Raw genomic sequence first — 18,645 nt, 5'->3', positions numbered from 1 at the left:
GACCATTGCGAATTGTGTCAAGTTGAATAATAAGTTTCAATTCTTCTTTATTCAGGATTTGTGCCAGATCGCCACCTCTTGGTGGCAGCTTGATGATTCGTAGAACAGTCCATTTAATCTCATTGTCCTGGTGATTAGCCTGTTTGAAATGTTCAACCAGTGGTGCGTTAGGGACATTACAGCGAATCCTGCTGCGGTGTTGACCAATCCTTGTTTTAATCTTCTGGGTAGTCTGCCCAATATAGTTCTTCTTGCATGGGCACTGAATCAAATAAATCACATTACATGTGTTGCAGTTTGAAAAACCATTTGAATTAATGACAGTGTCACCAAACGAGAAAGTTTTACCTTCTAACGTCAGATCACATAGATTACAGTTGCCACATTTCGCGTGACCAACCAGTGGCGTGAGACCCCAATATGAATTAAGAGTTGTGGGAGATGTTTTTTTGGGGATTGCAGCGCGCACTAGGTGGTCTTTTAAATTGCGTTTTTTGCGGAAGGCAAATAATGGTCTTTCCAGATTGAGGCTGCCCGCATTCAGTATGGGCCAGTGTTTCAGAACAGATTTACGCACATGGTTGGAGATGACAGAGAAGGTGGTGACACATACAATTCTTTTGGTTTCTTTTTTGGGGTTGGGTGTGAGCAGTGTTTCCCTAGGGCAATACCAGGCCCGTTTCTGGGCGTTGCGAACAAGTCGCTTGGGGTAACCTCGAGCTTTAAGCTTTTCAGACAGGACTGAGGCCTCGGTAAAGTAGTTTTCTTTTGAGAAACAGTTGCGCCGGATGCGCAAAAATTGAGAGTATGGTAAAGAGTCCCTCAAGGCTCTAGGGTGATTACTCTCATATCTAAGCAATGTGTTCCGTTCAGTGGGCTTCCTATAGAGTTTGGTGAGGAGCTCACCGTCAGAGTGGTATATGGTCAAGTCAAGGAAGGGAATGGATGAGGAGTCGGTGGAGAGTGTGAACTGGAGACCTAAGCAGTTGTTGTTGAGCCAGTGCTGGAAATTGGTCAGTGAGTCAGTATTATTGTGCCAGATTAAAAAAACATCGTCAATATATCGACGCCATATTTTGACGCCAGATATAAAGGGGTTAGTGGGTGACAAAATGGTGGTAGTTTCAAGAAAATCCATGCACAGAATGGCCAAGTTCGGGGCAAAAATAGCGCCCATCGACGTGCCTTTCACCTGCTGGAAAAATACGTCGTCAAAACAGAAGAAATTCCTAGTGAGGCAAATTTCAAGCAATTTCAAAATAAATAACGTGGGGACTGCATGTGGTCTCAGTCTAGAGTCAAGAGTTTGCTGGATCACTCTGAGGGCAAAGGGCTGTGGAATATTGGTATAAAGTGATTCCACGTCAAGGGTACAGAGGAGGTGCTCAGAAGGATCAAATGGATGGTGTTCGATCAAATTGATCATGTCCATGCTATCTCGAATGTAGCATTGAGTCTGGGGTACGAAGTCTTTTATGAAATAGTTGACATACTGGCCTAACGGTTCCAAAATAGAACCGCAACCCGAGACTATAGGGCGGCCAGGAGGAGAGGTAAGGTGTTTGTGTATTTTTGGAAGAGTGTAAATTACCGGTGTTCTGGGTGATTTGGCATTGAGAAATTGGAACTCTTTAGAGCTAAGAAATCCTTCATCTCTTCCTTCAGTGGTAATTTGAAGTATAAGAGCCTGTAATTCAATTGTGGGGTCTCTAGGTAGTCTACAGTAGTGTTCTGTGTTGTGTAGTTGGCGGAATACCTCTGCTTTGTAATCAGCCAGTTCTTGTAAAACAATGCCACCACCCTTATCTGCGGATTTGATGATAAGGGAGTTGTTACTTTTTAAGGATTCAATAGCCTTCTTTTCCTGAATGGTTATGTTGAATGGAATAAACTTCTTTTTGTCTTTCAGAACGTTGAGGTCTTTGAGTACCATTTTTTCAAAGGTTACAATTTCCACCGGTACCATGTTTGACGTTGGAAAGAAGGTTGAAGGGGGGCGGAATGGTGTAAATGCAGTGGGTTGAGGTGTGGTGTTTCTTCTCAGTATTGTTAGGTTTTAATGTACCTCTCCTTTCTCCCTTATTTTTTCCCCCACTTCCATTCTTACAGGAATTGTAAATTCAGGCTTATATTCTCTCTAGTCCTGATGATGATCTATGTATTGGTTGAATAGATCGAAACGTCGTCGACCCCATGTACAAACATGCATTTTAAACGCATTTGTTAAAAATTGTGCATGACACTGTACCTTTAAGAAAGCTTGCCCTTGTATTTCGTACTGGCTATAAGCTTCATTCTTCAGCCTGATGTATGTTTCTTGTGTTTGACTGTCTGTACTTTTTGTTCAGTTGGTAAGGACACAGGACTGTGTCCCACTCTACATTCTATTGTATGTCAGAAATTACTTCTATTGATCATTAAACTTCAATGTCCGGCTGGGCATTGTAAAAGTGATATAGAGCCGATTCTGGTCTATATTTATCGCATGTTGCATTGTTTTTGAAGGACCTCTTGTTTTTCAAATTAGTTCATACTCTCAACCCATGCATACAAGGCCCTACACAACTGCGGACCTGTCTACTTGAACCACCTCCTAAACTCCCATCAGCCCATCAGAGACCCCAGCTTCGCATCCCCTTCTCTAACTCTTACACCCATCCAATGTAGCAGAAGCAGGAGTGGCTCCTTCTACTACCTAGCAGCAAAGAAATGGAATGAGCTACCTATCCATCTATGGACCTCCCTATCTATTCCAGTCCCCGAAGCCCTGGCTATTCGGCTAATCAACTTGACCCTGTCAGGGCCTGGATACCCTCGTGGGTGACAGGTAACGCTCTACAAATACCGATTGATTGATTGATTCACCAACCCTGGCACCTGCCCTGCAATGAAAACTATGGGAAGTTACATTTATCACCATAGCATATCACAACAGTAAACAGTTTATTATGTTAAAATGTCACTTCATACTACACTATACATCACTGATATATGAAACACCATCAACCAACAATGTACTACTCAATAAACCTTCATCCAGTATCAGCAGTATCAGGCAGCACCTCTTCATATCAACCTAAAGTGCACTCCTTAACATTCCCCTCCCCCTCCGGCTAAGGCACCCCATACTACAGTACTCAATATTATAAAAAAATACACTATGCCACACTGCACAAGGCCACAACAACATAATCTAATATCACATTCCACACCATACAAGGCCACTGAATGTTGCACCATTCTGCAGCACATTAAATGGATCATACCAGGTGATGCTGTCTAGCACTAGGAAAGTTACGGTATGGTGTGCTAGCTGCTACTCCTCATTCGCTCTTGTTACTTTGAGCCGATTCAACTGCTATTGTCTTTTTAACTCACAATCACTAGTTTGTTTTAATAATTGCGACGCTTTGCTCTGTTAATAAAAATTACTTCAAATTGAAATTGCCATTTCATGTTCAAAGCTTACTTGGGCATACTTCCACACATGCTTCCTCCCCCGAGCCGTTCTCCCCGGTCCACCACAGGTCGTCCCGATTGAGTGGAGGGAGGTAATTCCGGCCGGGAGGAGGTTAGCGCTCTAGTCTTGCCTGTTCAGCTTAAAAGCAGATGGTCCTCGGAGAGCGCAGCGGCCACGCACTAGGAAGGTTACGGTATGGTGTGCTAGCTGCTACTCCTCATTCGCTCTTGTTACTTTGAGCCGATTCAACTGCTATTGTCTTTTTAACTCACAATCACTAGTTTGTTTTAATAATTGCAACGCTTTGCTCTGTTAATAAAAATTACTTCTAATTGAAATTGCCATTTCATGTTCAAAGCTTACTTGGGCATACTTCCACACACGCTTCCTCCCCCGAGCCGTTCTCCCCGATCCACCACGGGTCGTCCCGATTGAGTGGAGGGAGGTATTTTCGGCCGGGAGGAGGTTAGCGCTCTAGTCTTGCCTGCTCAGCTTAAAAGCAGATGGTCCTCTGAGCGCGCAGCGGGCGCGCCGGTGGCGTGCCGAAGGCGCTCCAAAGGCAAGCCCGTCTGCGCCCGTCCACGCCAGGACGCCGCCAGGAGGCAGGGAGTCTGTTTGTTTAGCCTCAAACTGCGGTAAGAACAAAATGAGATACCTGAGGTCAGAACTCCTGCTAATCAGGGAAAATAGCCACTACCACGGCCTGGCATGCCGAAATGCTGGGGCACAACACCTGGAAGGGCCCTTCTCCTATATAAATTGCAGACACCACAGTGTAATACCAGGCCCAGCAGAATTCCGGCCAAATGCATCCACAAAGCCAAGGAACCCTGACACAGACACAAACAAACCCAATGTGCCCAAAACAATTGATCCAGATTTGAACCCTAAGGATAAATCCACTCCCCACAGCCAAAACTGGAAAGGCTTTTTGGGAAACGTGAGGTCACTTCCTAAACATGCTACAGAGATTTGGGACATATTAAACTCTGACTCACCCGATGTGGGTTTTCTGACGGAGACATGGCTTAAACCGTCTAGTGCCCCCGCAATTACCATCGCTATCCCAGAAGGGTACAGGATTCAGAGACTCGATAGGCAGACAAAAACCGGGGGAGGGGTCGCCATAATCTACAATGAACGAGTAAAAATCACAAACTTAGAACAGCGCAGTAATGCGCAGATAGAAATTCTGATTTTTAGGATGGAATTTGCACCACAACACTCATGGAGAGGGGCACTGGTATATCGCTCACCAGGCCCCATTGCGGATTTCTCCATGCAGCTTATGGAATTGATAGCCCCCCATGTGATCTTCTCCAGCAATTTCTTGCTGCTAGGAGATTTTAACATACACAGTGAATGCCTTGACATAGCAGAAACGTCATCCTTCCTAACAGACCTAGCCACACTGAATCTCACTAAAATCAATGATGGCCCTACGCATTCAGCAGGACATACTATTGACATTGTCTTTTCCAATTCATCCTTGCTTACATGCGAAGCCCCACGACCAGTGTGCTGGTCGGACCATGTGTTTATCAATTTTCAAGTGCAGGGACCCTCTGAATCCCAGACACCGATCCCCCGCACTCAATACTCATACAGACAATGGTATAAAATCAACCCAGAGTTTCCCATTAGCCTTCATACCTTCTAGGTACACTAAGCAACCTTGAAGAAAACCTAACCCTCTTCAATAAAACGGCCCTAGCTGCCATTGACTCGATTGCCCCACTGAAAACCTGCTTGAAAGCACCTAGACAATCCCAGGCCGTGTGGTTCACTCCTGAACTTCACAAGAATAAAAGCCACTGCAAAAACTTGGAAAGGAGGTGGCGACGAACCCACCTCGAAGTAGATAAAGAGAACTATAGAGCTGCCCTTGCCCTCTATCATAAAAATATTAGGCGGACCCGCAGAACCCATATAGCCCAGCAGCTAAGTCAGGCTGATAACACCCCTAAAATCTTATATCAAATTCTGAAAAACCTTACTTGCCCCAAAACATGCGAACTAGAAGAAAATCTCTCCCAGCCTCTCTGCGATAAAATTAGTGGCTTTTTCATACAAAAAATTGACGCCATCTATAATAAATTTGCCAAGACAGGTTGCGCCTCGACGTTAGATGATACTCCTGCACCCCTCAGCACTGGGCCTAATACACTGTTGGCCTTTCCTCCCCTATCGCGAGAAGAGACTGCAGTGTTAATGTGCAAGGTTAAATCAGGTTCACCCCTGGATGCCCTTCCTGCTAAAATCTCTGCTTCCCTTGCCAATCTGCTATCCGATCCCGTCTGTTCTCTTTTAAATTCATCTCTGAAGGAAGGTCACTTACCTTCAACATGGAAAGCGGCTCAGATTATCCTGCTGCGGAAAAACACCAAAGCTCCTATGGAAGATCTTTCTAATCTACGCCCCATTTCCCTCCTACCCTACCTGAGCAAAGTCCTGGAAAAACATGACAATAAACACCTATCTGACCATATCGAATCGGCTGGCTACCTGGATCCATCTCAATCAGGTTTCTGCCCCAATTACAGTACAGTAACTGCATTGGTGGCCATTACTGACAACATCAGGCTTGCGCTAGATCAGGACCAATCTACCCTCCTGGTGCTTCTAGACCTCTCTGCCGCATTCGATACGGTTGACCACCGGACCCTGCTCGGAAGAATGAGGGAGGCAGGGTTAGGGGGAGTGGCACTGCAATGGATAACCAGCTTCCTCTACAATTGCACTCAAACTACCAATCTGGGCCCATATCGGTCCAACACAGAAAAATTGACCAAGAGAGTGCCTCAGGGCTCGTGTTTGAGCCCAACTATGTTCAACATCTACGATGCCCCCTTGGCCACACTGTTGAGGAGCCACGGGTTCGTCCCGATATCCTATGCAGATGACACCCAACTCACCTTCTCCTTTAAAAAATCATCTCAGACAGCCCAAGCCTCTTTTTCCTCCGGCATGCTGGCCATCTCACAATGGATGAGTAACAACTTTCTACAACTGAATGCCAGCAAGACGGAAATCATGCTTTTCGGAGAAGCTCCACTTTTATGGGCACCAAGTTGGTGGCCTAAAGAGTTGGGAACTGTTCCTGCCCAAAAAACCACAGCAAAAAATCTAGGGGTGCGTCTCGACCAGGCTCTAACAATAAAAGAACATGTCACCCACACGGTCGGTGCATGTTTCCATGTGCTGGGCCTTCTGAGAAGAGCGTTCCCCTACCTGCCGGAGTAAACTAGATTATTGTAACGCTCTACTGATTGCAGCCATCGAGTCTGCCTTAAACCGCCTCCAAGTGATACAAAACACCGCAGCACGCTTAGTTGCTAATGCACCCTACAGGTCAGCCTCACTCCCTCTCCTACAACAACTACATTGGCTACCTGTACGGAAACGGGTGAAGTTTAGGCTCTGCTGCCTGACACACAAGGCATTATGGGGAAACGGTCCCTCCTACTTTGCGGAGAGGCTCCACCAATATATCCCTCCAAGGGACCTGAGATCTCGGTCTAAATCCCTGCTCAAAACCCCCAGGATTAAAAAAACACAAACAGGAGGAAAAGCCTACTCTTATCAGGCACCCCTAATATGGAATCAGCTCCCTTTGTCCTTAAGACAATGCCCGGATTACCTGAAATTCAGGAAGGCCCTGAAATCCACCCTCTTTTAGTATAGCATACCATCACAATTCCTTTTGCAACTCCGCAAGAGCCGAAATAACCCTCTGGGGGTGATTCATGCGCTATATAAGCCAAATAAAAGCCACAAAATAAAGCATCTTATTACATCATTCCATACACGACCGTTTCATATAGCTACAGACCACATCTCATGTTTTGCTATGACCCACCCTTGACAGCTTCACATTGTAATACTTATTCAATCAACCTACCACCTCCTCGCACTGTAGCATTTTACACTGCAGCATAATACTCAAAAACTCGCTGAACAAACCACATCACACTGCCAATACAATTACATACTGCTGACCAAACTTCACTACAGCATATTTTCCAGAATGCACCACACCATTTCACACTGATAAAGAACAACACACCAAACCACACCATTACAATTTATACATTATCATGCCTGCCTTCATTAATTCATATTATGCCATACACACTATTCAGCTCCACATCACACAATACCATATTTCAACTGACTATACCACGCTTTACAAGACTGCTCGATACCACACATTGACTTACCAGGCCACATAACCCTTTATTGTACTGGAAACTATATCATTCTATGCACCTAACATTAAAACAGTATAAATAACCACAGATAGCATAGTAACACTCCGCAACACACTATAGATACATCACTGCACAGAACATTACACAACTCCAATTAACTTCACATCATCTAATGCAACATTTGCCTATCACATTACGTCATATAACATTACTTCAAACCACAAAGCTATTGCTGTTCTACAACATCACACAAAACCAGGGATCACCAAACATCCACCCAATCAAATACACAGTGGACAAACATTTCACACATTTCCAATTACACCTTAAATTAGCACTTTCCAAACAGAACATGTCAGCTAGAACCCTCACATCGTCTTGGGGACATCACACTATCAAAGCAAAGCATTAACAATTCTACAACTGTTTTAGCTGATCACACCAACATGCATCCAAGAACCATTCATGTAAATGTATCTTTCATTTACCACACCCTCATCTGCACTACATTTCATCACAGTTATATACCTGGCAAGCAAAACATATATATTAACAACTTGCACAGGCTTGGCAATGAAGGATCGAGAATCCTGCTAAAAATAGAGAGGAATTTTGGCACGCCTATCCATACACATAACACACTATAAATATATTTTTCTGGCTCAAACTATGTTTATTTTACATTAGCCAGCATGGACCATTAATGAACTAGACATTTAAGAAATCATTAATAATCAAACAACCACATAAAAAGTGATGGGAGGATGCGTGCAATAAATCTAACCCATGGCAATCGCACGGGGTAATAGTCCAACCCATCATTCTTTAGCCCAAAGTTATACACAACCTATTGATGCAAATCCACAGGTGCAGATAAACTACATGCAGACCTGAAAAGCGCTATTGCGCTATACTAATGGTAGAAGTCATGGACGTCAATTCACTAAATTACTAGAGGTAGTAGAAATGCTATCTAGTGGATTGAGGCTCAAACACAGGAAGTGACATCACATCATATTTGACCTCAGTGGTCTTGATTCTGGAGACATCAAAGAAAGTGACACTAGTAAAATAAAATAAAAATACTATTCGTGAAAGATTGACAAAATCAGAAAACATCTGTCAGGTACAGATTTACTAACATTTGGCGCAACACAGCAGACAACTTTACTCTCTCTGCACGAACACAGCCACCCTCGCCATGGTGCAAGGGTATTTCTGTCACACGTAGAATTGTTTTTGTGAAGGAAGGGAGACCTTCCTGCACAAAAACAATCCTCAGAGACATTTTTCTCTATCTATGTGTGCTGCAGATTGCAGCACACGAGGAAAGAGGAAATAACGACCAGAAATAAACACATTTCTCCTTGTAATGCCTCTGTTGGGATGACGTACCATTTTGATGTATTCCCAGGTTTACTATTCTCAGTAAATCTGGGAATGCACCAGAATCCATGGGTGGATGGGGGAAAGCCCACACTCCACCGATTGAATGCCATCCCATTGCAGATAAACGCAAGGCAGCAACTTGCGCTACCTTGCAGTACTCTAGATTGACTAAGTCACGCAATGTGGCTTTGTGTGGCTTAGTAAATCTGACTTAAGGGCTTGCATTTCCTTGCGTTGCCTTGCATGACTCAAGGGCAATGCAAGCGCTCAGTAAATCTAGCCTTAGACTCGATTGTTGCAAAAGAGTAGGAGAGTTCCGATTCAAGATGGCCAGCATATTTCTTTTTCGCTTTGGTAGTTGTTATGACAACCATCCAATTCTAAACAAGGGCTGCAGAACTCATCCATTGTCTGCCTTGTGTGGGTAAAGAGTTGTTGCCTATACAAGAGATTGCAATCCTGACACTCCATTCCTTAGAACATATGTTTGGTACTAGGGCGAGGAAGATGGTCCAGGGTCATATGTCCAAATTGCTTACATGTACCTTTGTTTCTCCGAGACTGAGTCTTCCATATTTTAGTCCTCTTTCCCGCCCCTCTTCCCTTCAGGGGTGTTTTCTGTGGCACTTTGCAGAACACAGTGTTTCACAATTTTTCTGTTTTGGGAGGTGTTTTGTATTGACAGGTATGGCCCTGCGGGAGCGGAGGATTTATCGTTAAAAGTGGGATGGACTTTATAAGAGAATGGGTTAGGAAGGCTTTCGAATGGCTAGAGATGATCAAACTGTTTTCTTCACAGATTTGGAACATAGGTTGAACTGCATCAGAATGACGACTTGCTTCATGTATGGAAGGACTGTGAAAAGAAAGACTAGGACCCAGAGTAAAAATGATTACAGTAAGTAATTGGAACATTCACTTCAAGACAATATTAGCTAGCCCTTCCTTTACATCATTATTTACATGTTATGTTATGTTATGTTACATGAATTTGTTACGCGCACATCTACTCAAGAGTGTCCCGGCGCGAGTCTAGTGGGGTGCCATAGTGCACTTCAGATAAAAAGATGAGTTTTCAGGTTTTTTTTTAAAGCCACTGGATCTTGAATAGTACGCAGAGCCAACGGGAGAGCATTCCAAGCAGTAGTTGCCTTCACTGAAAAGGAGCCACCCCCTATCCTCTGCCGCTTAAAGCGTGGATGCGGAGTGCAAAGAGCGTGCTGGGGCATAAAAAGACACACGCCTCTGTAGGTAAAAAGGCCCGCATCCATGAAGAGCACGATGGGCCATAATCAATAATTTAAATTTCACTCTGGCTGCTAACGGCAGCCAGTGATATAGACGCAGCTGGTTCTGTACACTGTCCCTGGCTGACAGCCCCGACAGCAGTCTGACTGTGGTGTTCTGGACCACCTGCAGCTTCTTCAATAGATAGCCCGGGATGCCAGCAAAGAGGGAATTGGCATAATCCAGCCGAGACATATTCAGCACGCATGCAATTAATTGTTTGTCTCGCCGCTGCGCCGCAGAAGGGGAAAAAAGCTTCTAAAGGATTTAAGCAGGCCGAAGCAGCCACCAGCCAGCTTCTTAATGTGTGCCGCAAATGAAAGCTGTTCATCAAACCAGACCCCAAGGTTTTTTGCCGGTTTCCCCGAGGAGGTCGGACATGGGTAGTCGGGAGGTCAGAGCTGCTCTCGGAAATTCGGAGGAAAAGTGCCAAATAGCAGAATCTCCGATTTCCCTTCTTTGGATTTGAGCTGTGCATCCGCAATCCAGTTAAAATCTGCGGCTAGGCAATGTTGGGCCTGAGATACAGAGCCCACCCCTTTATCCCAGGTGAAGAGCAACTGGGTGTCATCTGCATATGCCATTACCTTAGCCCCCAACTCCTCTGCTAAATATACCAGAGGAGTCATATAGATGTTGAATAAAAGGGGGCTAAGGGCAGACCCTGCGGGACACCCGTGGAAACCCCCTGAGGGGAGGAGGAAAAGGGTGGAATCCAGATCTGCTCGGTCCGAGCTTCCAAAAAGGAGCGGAGCCATACCCACACAGCACCTGACAGCCCAATCCTGGCCAGACGAGACAGAAGCAATGAATGCGGGACCATATCGAACTCGGCTGAGAGGTCGAGCGAGATAAGCGCCGCCCTTCCGCCCGCGTCCAGACAGTCCCGTATAGCCTCTGCCACCTCAACCAGCACTGTTTCAGTGCTATGTGAGGTCCGGAACCCAGACTGTGCTGGATGTAAAAGAGCCTCCTTCTCCACAAAGTCGGTCAGCTGTTTATTTACAGCCTTTTCACATACATTTGCTAATGCAGGGAGGAGAGAGATAGTCCGATAGTTCCCTGGGCAAAGGGGGTCTAACATCACCATTTTTACGTCATAGCTCAATATTTAAAACCACTTTAATTCACATTTTTCAACATCACTGGTTTCAAATGCTTTATTGGAATCTTACACATTTAAAAATGAAGGTAGTGGACATCAGGGTGTAGCTACTATTGGTGATGGAGGTGCAGTGGCACCAGGGCCCAGAGCACTGAGGGGTACCCAGAAGTCTCATAATTTCTTTATTTTACTACCCTAACCGCATCCAGAGACCATTGTCCTTGTTTGCACCAGGGCTCATGACATCCTTGATACAATACTGCTAAAGATTGCTCTGTAGTTTCACTCATTGCCGTGGAGCCATGAGCTCTCCCCAGTGTGCAATTTAGGCAACTCATATCTGCAGCTATTTATTTTCTAGTATTAAAAAATGGATTGGAATTAAATAATGTACGCAATGTTTAAAAGTAAACAGAGACCAAAAAAGCAGCAGAGCATGTATTTGCTCATTTTTGGATCCCTCACTCTGAGTTCTGAAAGCTAGAACATTTAGATCTGATAAGCACTCCCATGTGACTGTTCGTTGGCCCCTCCCAGCAGCTGGGCACTGATACTGAGAGTAAACATGGAGCAGATGCAATGAGAGCGAGGCTACTACAGATATCGTTCTTTGGCCAGACAAACCCCGTATGAAATGGCGAACAAAAGCCTTTTTTGTTAAGTCGCGTAGGACCAAACAAGGGCCTTGTTTCCAGGCCAAATTGGAATGTGTCTGCAATTTTTTTTTTTTTTACTGTTTGGAGTGTTTATGTGCATGGTCCTGTGCTTTGTATAAAACAGAGCAGTACGAGCAAGAGGCTCGTTGGCGGATATTTTCAAACGTTGTAAACAAGCTGCCTGGGTTGGCAGTGGTACTAAGATTACACTGAACTATCAAATACAAGTCTTATTTCTCATATTTACTAAGCTGAAAGTATGTTATACTTGTAATTGTCTTGTCTTTGTAAATTACAATGCAATACAAATCTAAAAATAAAATGTATCTAAATCTCTTCCACCCTTGAAACAAAACACCTGGCTCTACAGTTCAGAATGCTCCTGAGTTTTGTGGCTCACAAAAGTCAGTTAGAGAGACTAGGTAGAAAAATAGATTAACAGTTATGTTTATTAGTTATTAAAAATCCAATTTGATTTTGAATTCATATTTTCAATACATATGAAGAAAAGTAACATTTAGAGAGTTATCTTTTCCCTGCCTGAAGTTCCTGGAGGCCAAATTTGCTTTTTCTCTCCAACTTCTGCCAGGCAGTAATTAGAATTTGAATAAGTGTGAAAAAGATGTGGAATGCCTTCCAGAAGCAAACAATTGGTTGAACTGAATGGGCAAAGATGACTTCTCTGAACCTCAGAGATTATCCATGCTGGGTGCTGTGATCATATTTTTGATACTTGAAGTCTAAGTTTACCTTCATGAATTGGGCCCTTAAACTTCAAGTCTAAACCTTGTAAATAAGGTCCTTAGTTTTGAACCTGTTGATTGGTAAATGTGAATATGAGCCCACACAGTTACATCATAACATGACCTGAAGGGTCCCAGATTATATAATTGACTGTTGGGATGGAGATTTTTGAGAACAGGAACATGGTGGCTAAGTCAATAGGTTAGGGCTTAATGTTTTAGCACCTTGGTAAGTGTTTCCTGTCTCTCTGCCTTCTGCTTCTGGGTCAGTGCTGGTCCATCTGCACAAAACGGTACTCAATTAATTTGCTTAGTACCTTTTATCTAACTGTGTTTTGCTGGGTTTTTCTGCTAAAGCTTACGTTTGTCTCCTGGCCTTTTCATTCTACATGTTTGATATGCTTTCCTTTTGTTATACCTTGGTTCCTTGTTCCACCTGCTTTATTTAGGAAGGTTCTTTTGCACTGTGCTGTTCAGCTTACTCAATCTTCAGATAGTGGGTTACGTACCCTTTGCTTGCGCCTGGCTGACAGGAATCTCTCTTGGTCTTCTGAAGCGTTCATCACTCCCTGACTGTTGAATGTATTGGTAAGAGTACCACTAAATGGAAAAATTGAGCTGGTACTGTTATTTCCTCTTTTTGCGGGGCATTCACATGTGATTATCATCTTGGTTGTACACACTTACTCTTCCATGCCCCCCACAGCAAGGGAGGTCTCCTGTTACTATCACGCCATTGGCCAATACATAAACAAACTCTGGAGCAGCTATGTTGTCTTCAGCTCATTCCCACTTCTCCATTCTCCTAATAGCTTCTGTATGCTTTAGCTGTATATCGACAACACTTACAACAGTGAGTAACAGAGAACTTAGGGTTCCCATCAGATTATTTATCTGTTCCTTGGACCTTGGAACCTTTGCTTCAGTTTAACTAAATATAGGGAGCTGATGAATTCTTTTCAATGCTTAACTCACTTCTTCAACAAAAACTTGGTGACAAAAGGTCTGAAAATTAAGTTAACTTTTCTCAAAAATTTCTTCAATGTCTCCACATTAATCGAGGTATTGACAGCCCTCATTATGTAACGTTTTGAATATAATTTTCTTACTCTATTCTACCCAGGAAAGTTATTGCCAGGGTTAAAATACTTCATTCAGAACCAGGCAGCAAGAAAGTGCCTTCACCCCTGTTAATGGAATCACATCAAACCCACCCTTAAAACTCCACTGACTTCCAGTAGATCATACATTAACATTTAAAGTCTTGTGTCCACATATAAAGCATATTGGGGCAACGGTGCTGAGTAACTGTAAAAACAAAGGGGTACATTTACAAGAAATGGCGCTCCGCTGGTTTGCCGCAGCGGAGCGGCAAAAATGTTTCCGTCACAGTGCAACAGTTTCTAATGCCATGTTAGCATCATATTTATAATATGGTGCTCCATGGCATTAGGAAGAGGCTGAGTGTCAAAAAAAGCAAGCTAATGTACAAAAAGTGCCGCTCTGCCTATTACCAGCCAGAAAAATATATCCAAAACGTTCTAGCATCATTTTTGTGCGTCTAGCAGGAAAAAAAACAAAATCATTGTTAAGTGACGAAAAAAGTTACACTTACCTGAAAGCAGCTATGGATCAGCCAGGAGTGAGCACAGGACAGCAACCCCACCAACCCCACTACCAGCCAGGATGACCAGCCAAAGTCCCAGGGGAAGAGAAAGCCAACATCGTCAGATCCCATGGTCTCAAAATGATTTCCTACACAGACGACACCCAACTCTCGCTCATTGTGCCCCTAGCCTTAGACTCCATGGACTACATCTTCCTTGGTGACCTAAATTTCCACATTGATGACCCAAATGACAAAAACACTGCACATCTCCTTGACATTCACCAAGATCGTACACAGCCTTGCACACACCACAGGACATATGCTTAAACCAAGCTGAACGCTGTGCTTAAACATACCTGCCGTGAGGGGAACGGCCTGCTGTGGGGTCGCTGGGCTGAACTTTGGTGGATCTTCATTGCCGTGAGGGGAACGGCCCAAGAATACTAAAAATCCCGGCATTCCTGCATCGGCGCTTGCCAATGACGACACAACCCTGCGCCGGACACCCTTAAAATCGAGCAGGCGCTCACGCAGCGCGGGACGCTTAAACCAAGCTGAACGCTGTGCTTAAACATACCTGCCGTGAGGGGAACGGCCTGCTGTGGGGTCGCTGGGCTGAACTTTGGTGGATCTTCATTGCCGTGAGGGGAACGGCCCAAGAATACTACAAATCCCGGCATTCCTGCATCGGCGCTTGCCAATGACGACACAACCCTGCGCCGGACACCCTTAAAATCGAGCAGGCGCTCACGCAGCGCGGGACGCTTAAACCAAGCTGAACGCTGTGCTTAAACATACCTGCCGTGAGGGGAACGGCCTGCTGTGGGGTCGCTGGGCTGAACTTTGGTGGATCTTCATTGCCGTGAGGGGAACGGCCCAAGAATACTACAAATCCCGGCATTCCTGCATCGGCGCTTGCCAATGACGACACAACCCTGCGCCGGACACCCTTAAAATCGAGCAGGCGCTCACGCAGCGCGGGACGCTTAAACCAAGCTGAACGCTGTGCTTAAACATACCTGCCGTGAGGGGAACGGCCTGCTGTGGGGTCGCTGGGCTGAACTTTGGTGGATCTTCATTGCCGTGAGGGGAACGGCCCAAGAATACTACAAATCCCGGCATTCCTGCATCGGCGCTTGCCAATGACGACACAACCCTGCGCCGGACACCCTTAAAATCGAGCAGGCGCTCACGCAGCGCGGGACGCTTAAACCAAGCTGAACGCTGTGCTTAAACATACCTGCCGTGAGGGGAACGGCCTGCTGTGGGGTCGCTGGGCTGAACTTTGGTGGATCTTCATTGCCGTGAGGGGAACGGCCCAAGAATACTACAAATCCCGGCATTCCTGCATCGGCGCTTGCCAATGACGACACAACCCTGCGCCGGACACCCTTAAAATCGAGCAGGCGCTCACGCAGCGCGGGACGCTTAAACCAAGCTGAACGCTGTGCTTAAACATACCTGCCGTGAGGGGAACGGCCTGCTGTGGGGTCGCTGGGCTGAACTTTGGTGGATCTTCATTGCCGTGAGGGGAACGGCCCAAGAATACTACAAATCCCGGCATTCCTGCATCGGCGCTTGCCAATGACGACACAACCCTGCGCCGGACACCCTTAAAATCGAGCAGGCGCTCACGCAGCGCGGGACGCTTAAACCAAGCTGAACGCTGTGCTTAAACATACCTGCCGTGAGGGGAACGGCCTGCTGTGGGGTCGCTGGGCTGAACTTTGGTGGATCTTCATTGCCGTGAGGGGAACGGCCCAAGAATACTACAAATCCCGGCATTCCTGCATCGGCGCTTGCCAATGACGACACAACCCTGCGCCGGACACCCTTAAAATCGAGCAGGCGCTCACGCAGCGCGGGACGCGCGCGGGCAGCGCCCGGGCGAAGCCCGGGCCAAGGGCGGGCCCGTCCTTGCCCGTCTCTGACCGATCCTGACTGGACTGGGCAATATCTCTAACTCCGCTGTGCCGTGACGCTAAATCTAAGGTAGAAGGGCGAACCTATCATTGTCCGGCCTCGATAGTGATTGTTCCATCTCTTTGTCCAGCTTTATAGACTCCCATTTTGTATTGTGAGTATTGTGTTTCAGTGGAGTAGTATCTTACTCTTATGTAACTGTCCCTTTTAGGCTAATGAGCACATTGGCCCTAGTATAGTACGCTTAGTTCAAATGGCGTCTAAAGGTAAACGTACATGCGGGGGTGGGTCTGTGACTGGGACACTTGACCATTTCATTACAAGAGCTGTATCATGTCTTGAGCACGAACTGGCTATTACTGAACGTCGCTTGTCTGTTGAGTTAGCGCAAGCTAGACGCTCTTCTCTGGGTATTTTGGCCGGAGCAAAGTCTCCTTTGAAGTCAGCGGTCCAGAATGGGGGTGAATCAGTACTGCAGGAGAATGTTGGGTCAAGTCCTTCTATATCGCACCCCTGCAGTGCCGTTCGTGATTCTCCCGAGGTCCCCGGTGGCTCTGCGACAATAACTCACAACCCCACTATCGCCAATAAACTAGTTATATCCCACCCGCAGACTAGGTCCAGCAAAAGTATTGTAAATCCCCCTAACGCCAAGAGGAAACGAGTAGGGGGGTCCCAGGGAGGGAGGAAGGCCAAGCACCCTAATGTTACGGAAAAATCTCCATTGGGGGTTATACAGGACGAAGTTCTCCCATCTCCTAGTGAGAATATTTCTTGTTATATAGACCAGCCCCAACTGAGTAATATGGTCCTTGAAATAGAAAAAATTTTCCGTTCTCTGATTCTTCCCGTGCTGGAAAGGATTAAGCAAGTTAGTGAGAAGGTAGATAGACTAGAGCAAACTGCTCTGGATAACTTCTGCTCACTGAAAAATGTTATTAAATTAGCTACCAAGGCACGGGATATTCCTGTAGGGGTGTCCACTACCCTTCCTACTCCTCCGCACACATCCTCTAATAACGAAGCAATGCATGGGGTTTTACCTGAGGTCGCTGCCCCTAAAGCGAAGGTTATTGATAATCCTAATAGTACTAGCCAATGTACTGATAACTTGGGTGACAATCCTCTGAGAGTGCAAGGTACTAATGTTGGGAAAAAGCCAATGAACCAAAAAGGGTCCTGGGAATCTGGGGCCAAAAACAGCACATCGCCTGGGGTTCATATCCATCTCCCCCCTGCCTGTATACCTTATGTTGCTGTTTTAACTGGAGTCCCAGTACTTCAGGAAGGAGTTCCGGAATCGTACCAGCAACTCAAGAACAAAGTTACGTTCTGGTTAAATAGGAATAGGCCGCTTCCTAACCATCTAGATGGAAAAATCCTATTCACTAGAAGGGTTAGCTGGGTAGGTCCAAGACCCAAAGATGTCCCAGGGGACACAATTTTAGTCAATTTTGCAGATAGCCGTATAGTGCAACATATTTGTGATCCCCGACTGGCTCGCGACCAGTCAAAAATTAGGGTGCATGATCTAGGGTTTTTTTATAATCCTTACCCTGTAGGACTTAGCCCACATCCGGAAAATTGGGAAGCCAATGATTTGTGCTCCCCAGTAGTTTTTGCCTGACCGACATCTGGGCCGCAGTTATTTACTACATCTCCTAGTTCGAGTATACTGGTTGGAGGGCCTAAGTCTAATAAACATCCACGTTACTCCCCTGCTACTGGGGTGGACAAGACAATAGATGCAGATGCAGCAACCCCTGATTTGTCTATAAGACCAGAATGTGGACTTGAACAGCGGTGTGTGAACCCTGCCCATGTCCAAGGCCAAGGAAGGGAGGGGGGGTCTATGATTTCTTGGAATATTGCAGGCCTAAAATCAAAAATGGACTCACCGGACTGGTTAGGCTTCATAGGCAACTTTGATGTTTGCCTTTTCCAGGAAACCTGGACCTGTGAGCCCCAGTTTCTACAGGGATTTTTGAATTTCTATGTCCCCGCAATCCAGGGCATAAGGGGTCGTCCAAAGGGAGGACTGACAATGTGGGTCCGACAGGACACATTCCCAAAAGCTTTTGCAATACCTACTGGGTCTGAAGATATTCAACTAGTGAGGGTGTCACTTGGAACCCTAGGTGATTTGGACATCTACAACTTGTATTTGAGGGACCCTAATAGGGCAGGCTCCCAGGTTCTGGCTCTCTTGGTCTCCATTATCGATCAGCACTCAGGTGGGAAGCGAATAGTGGTAGCCGGGGA

The sequence above is a fragment of the Triturus cristatus genome, chromosome 11 (genome assembly GCF_964204655.1).
Source record: "Triturus cristatus chromosome 11, aTriCri1.1, whole genome shotgun sequence".
NCBI lineage: Eukaryota > Metazoa > Chordata > Amphibia > Caudata > Salamandridae > Triturus > Triturus cristatus.
The sequence above is the reverse complement of the archived record's forward strand: the minus strand, read 5'-3'. Positions refer to the sequence as shown.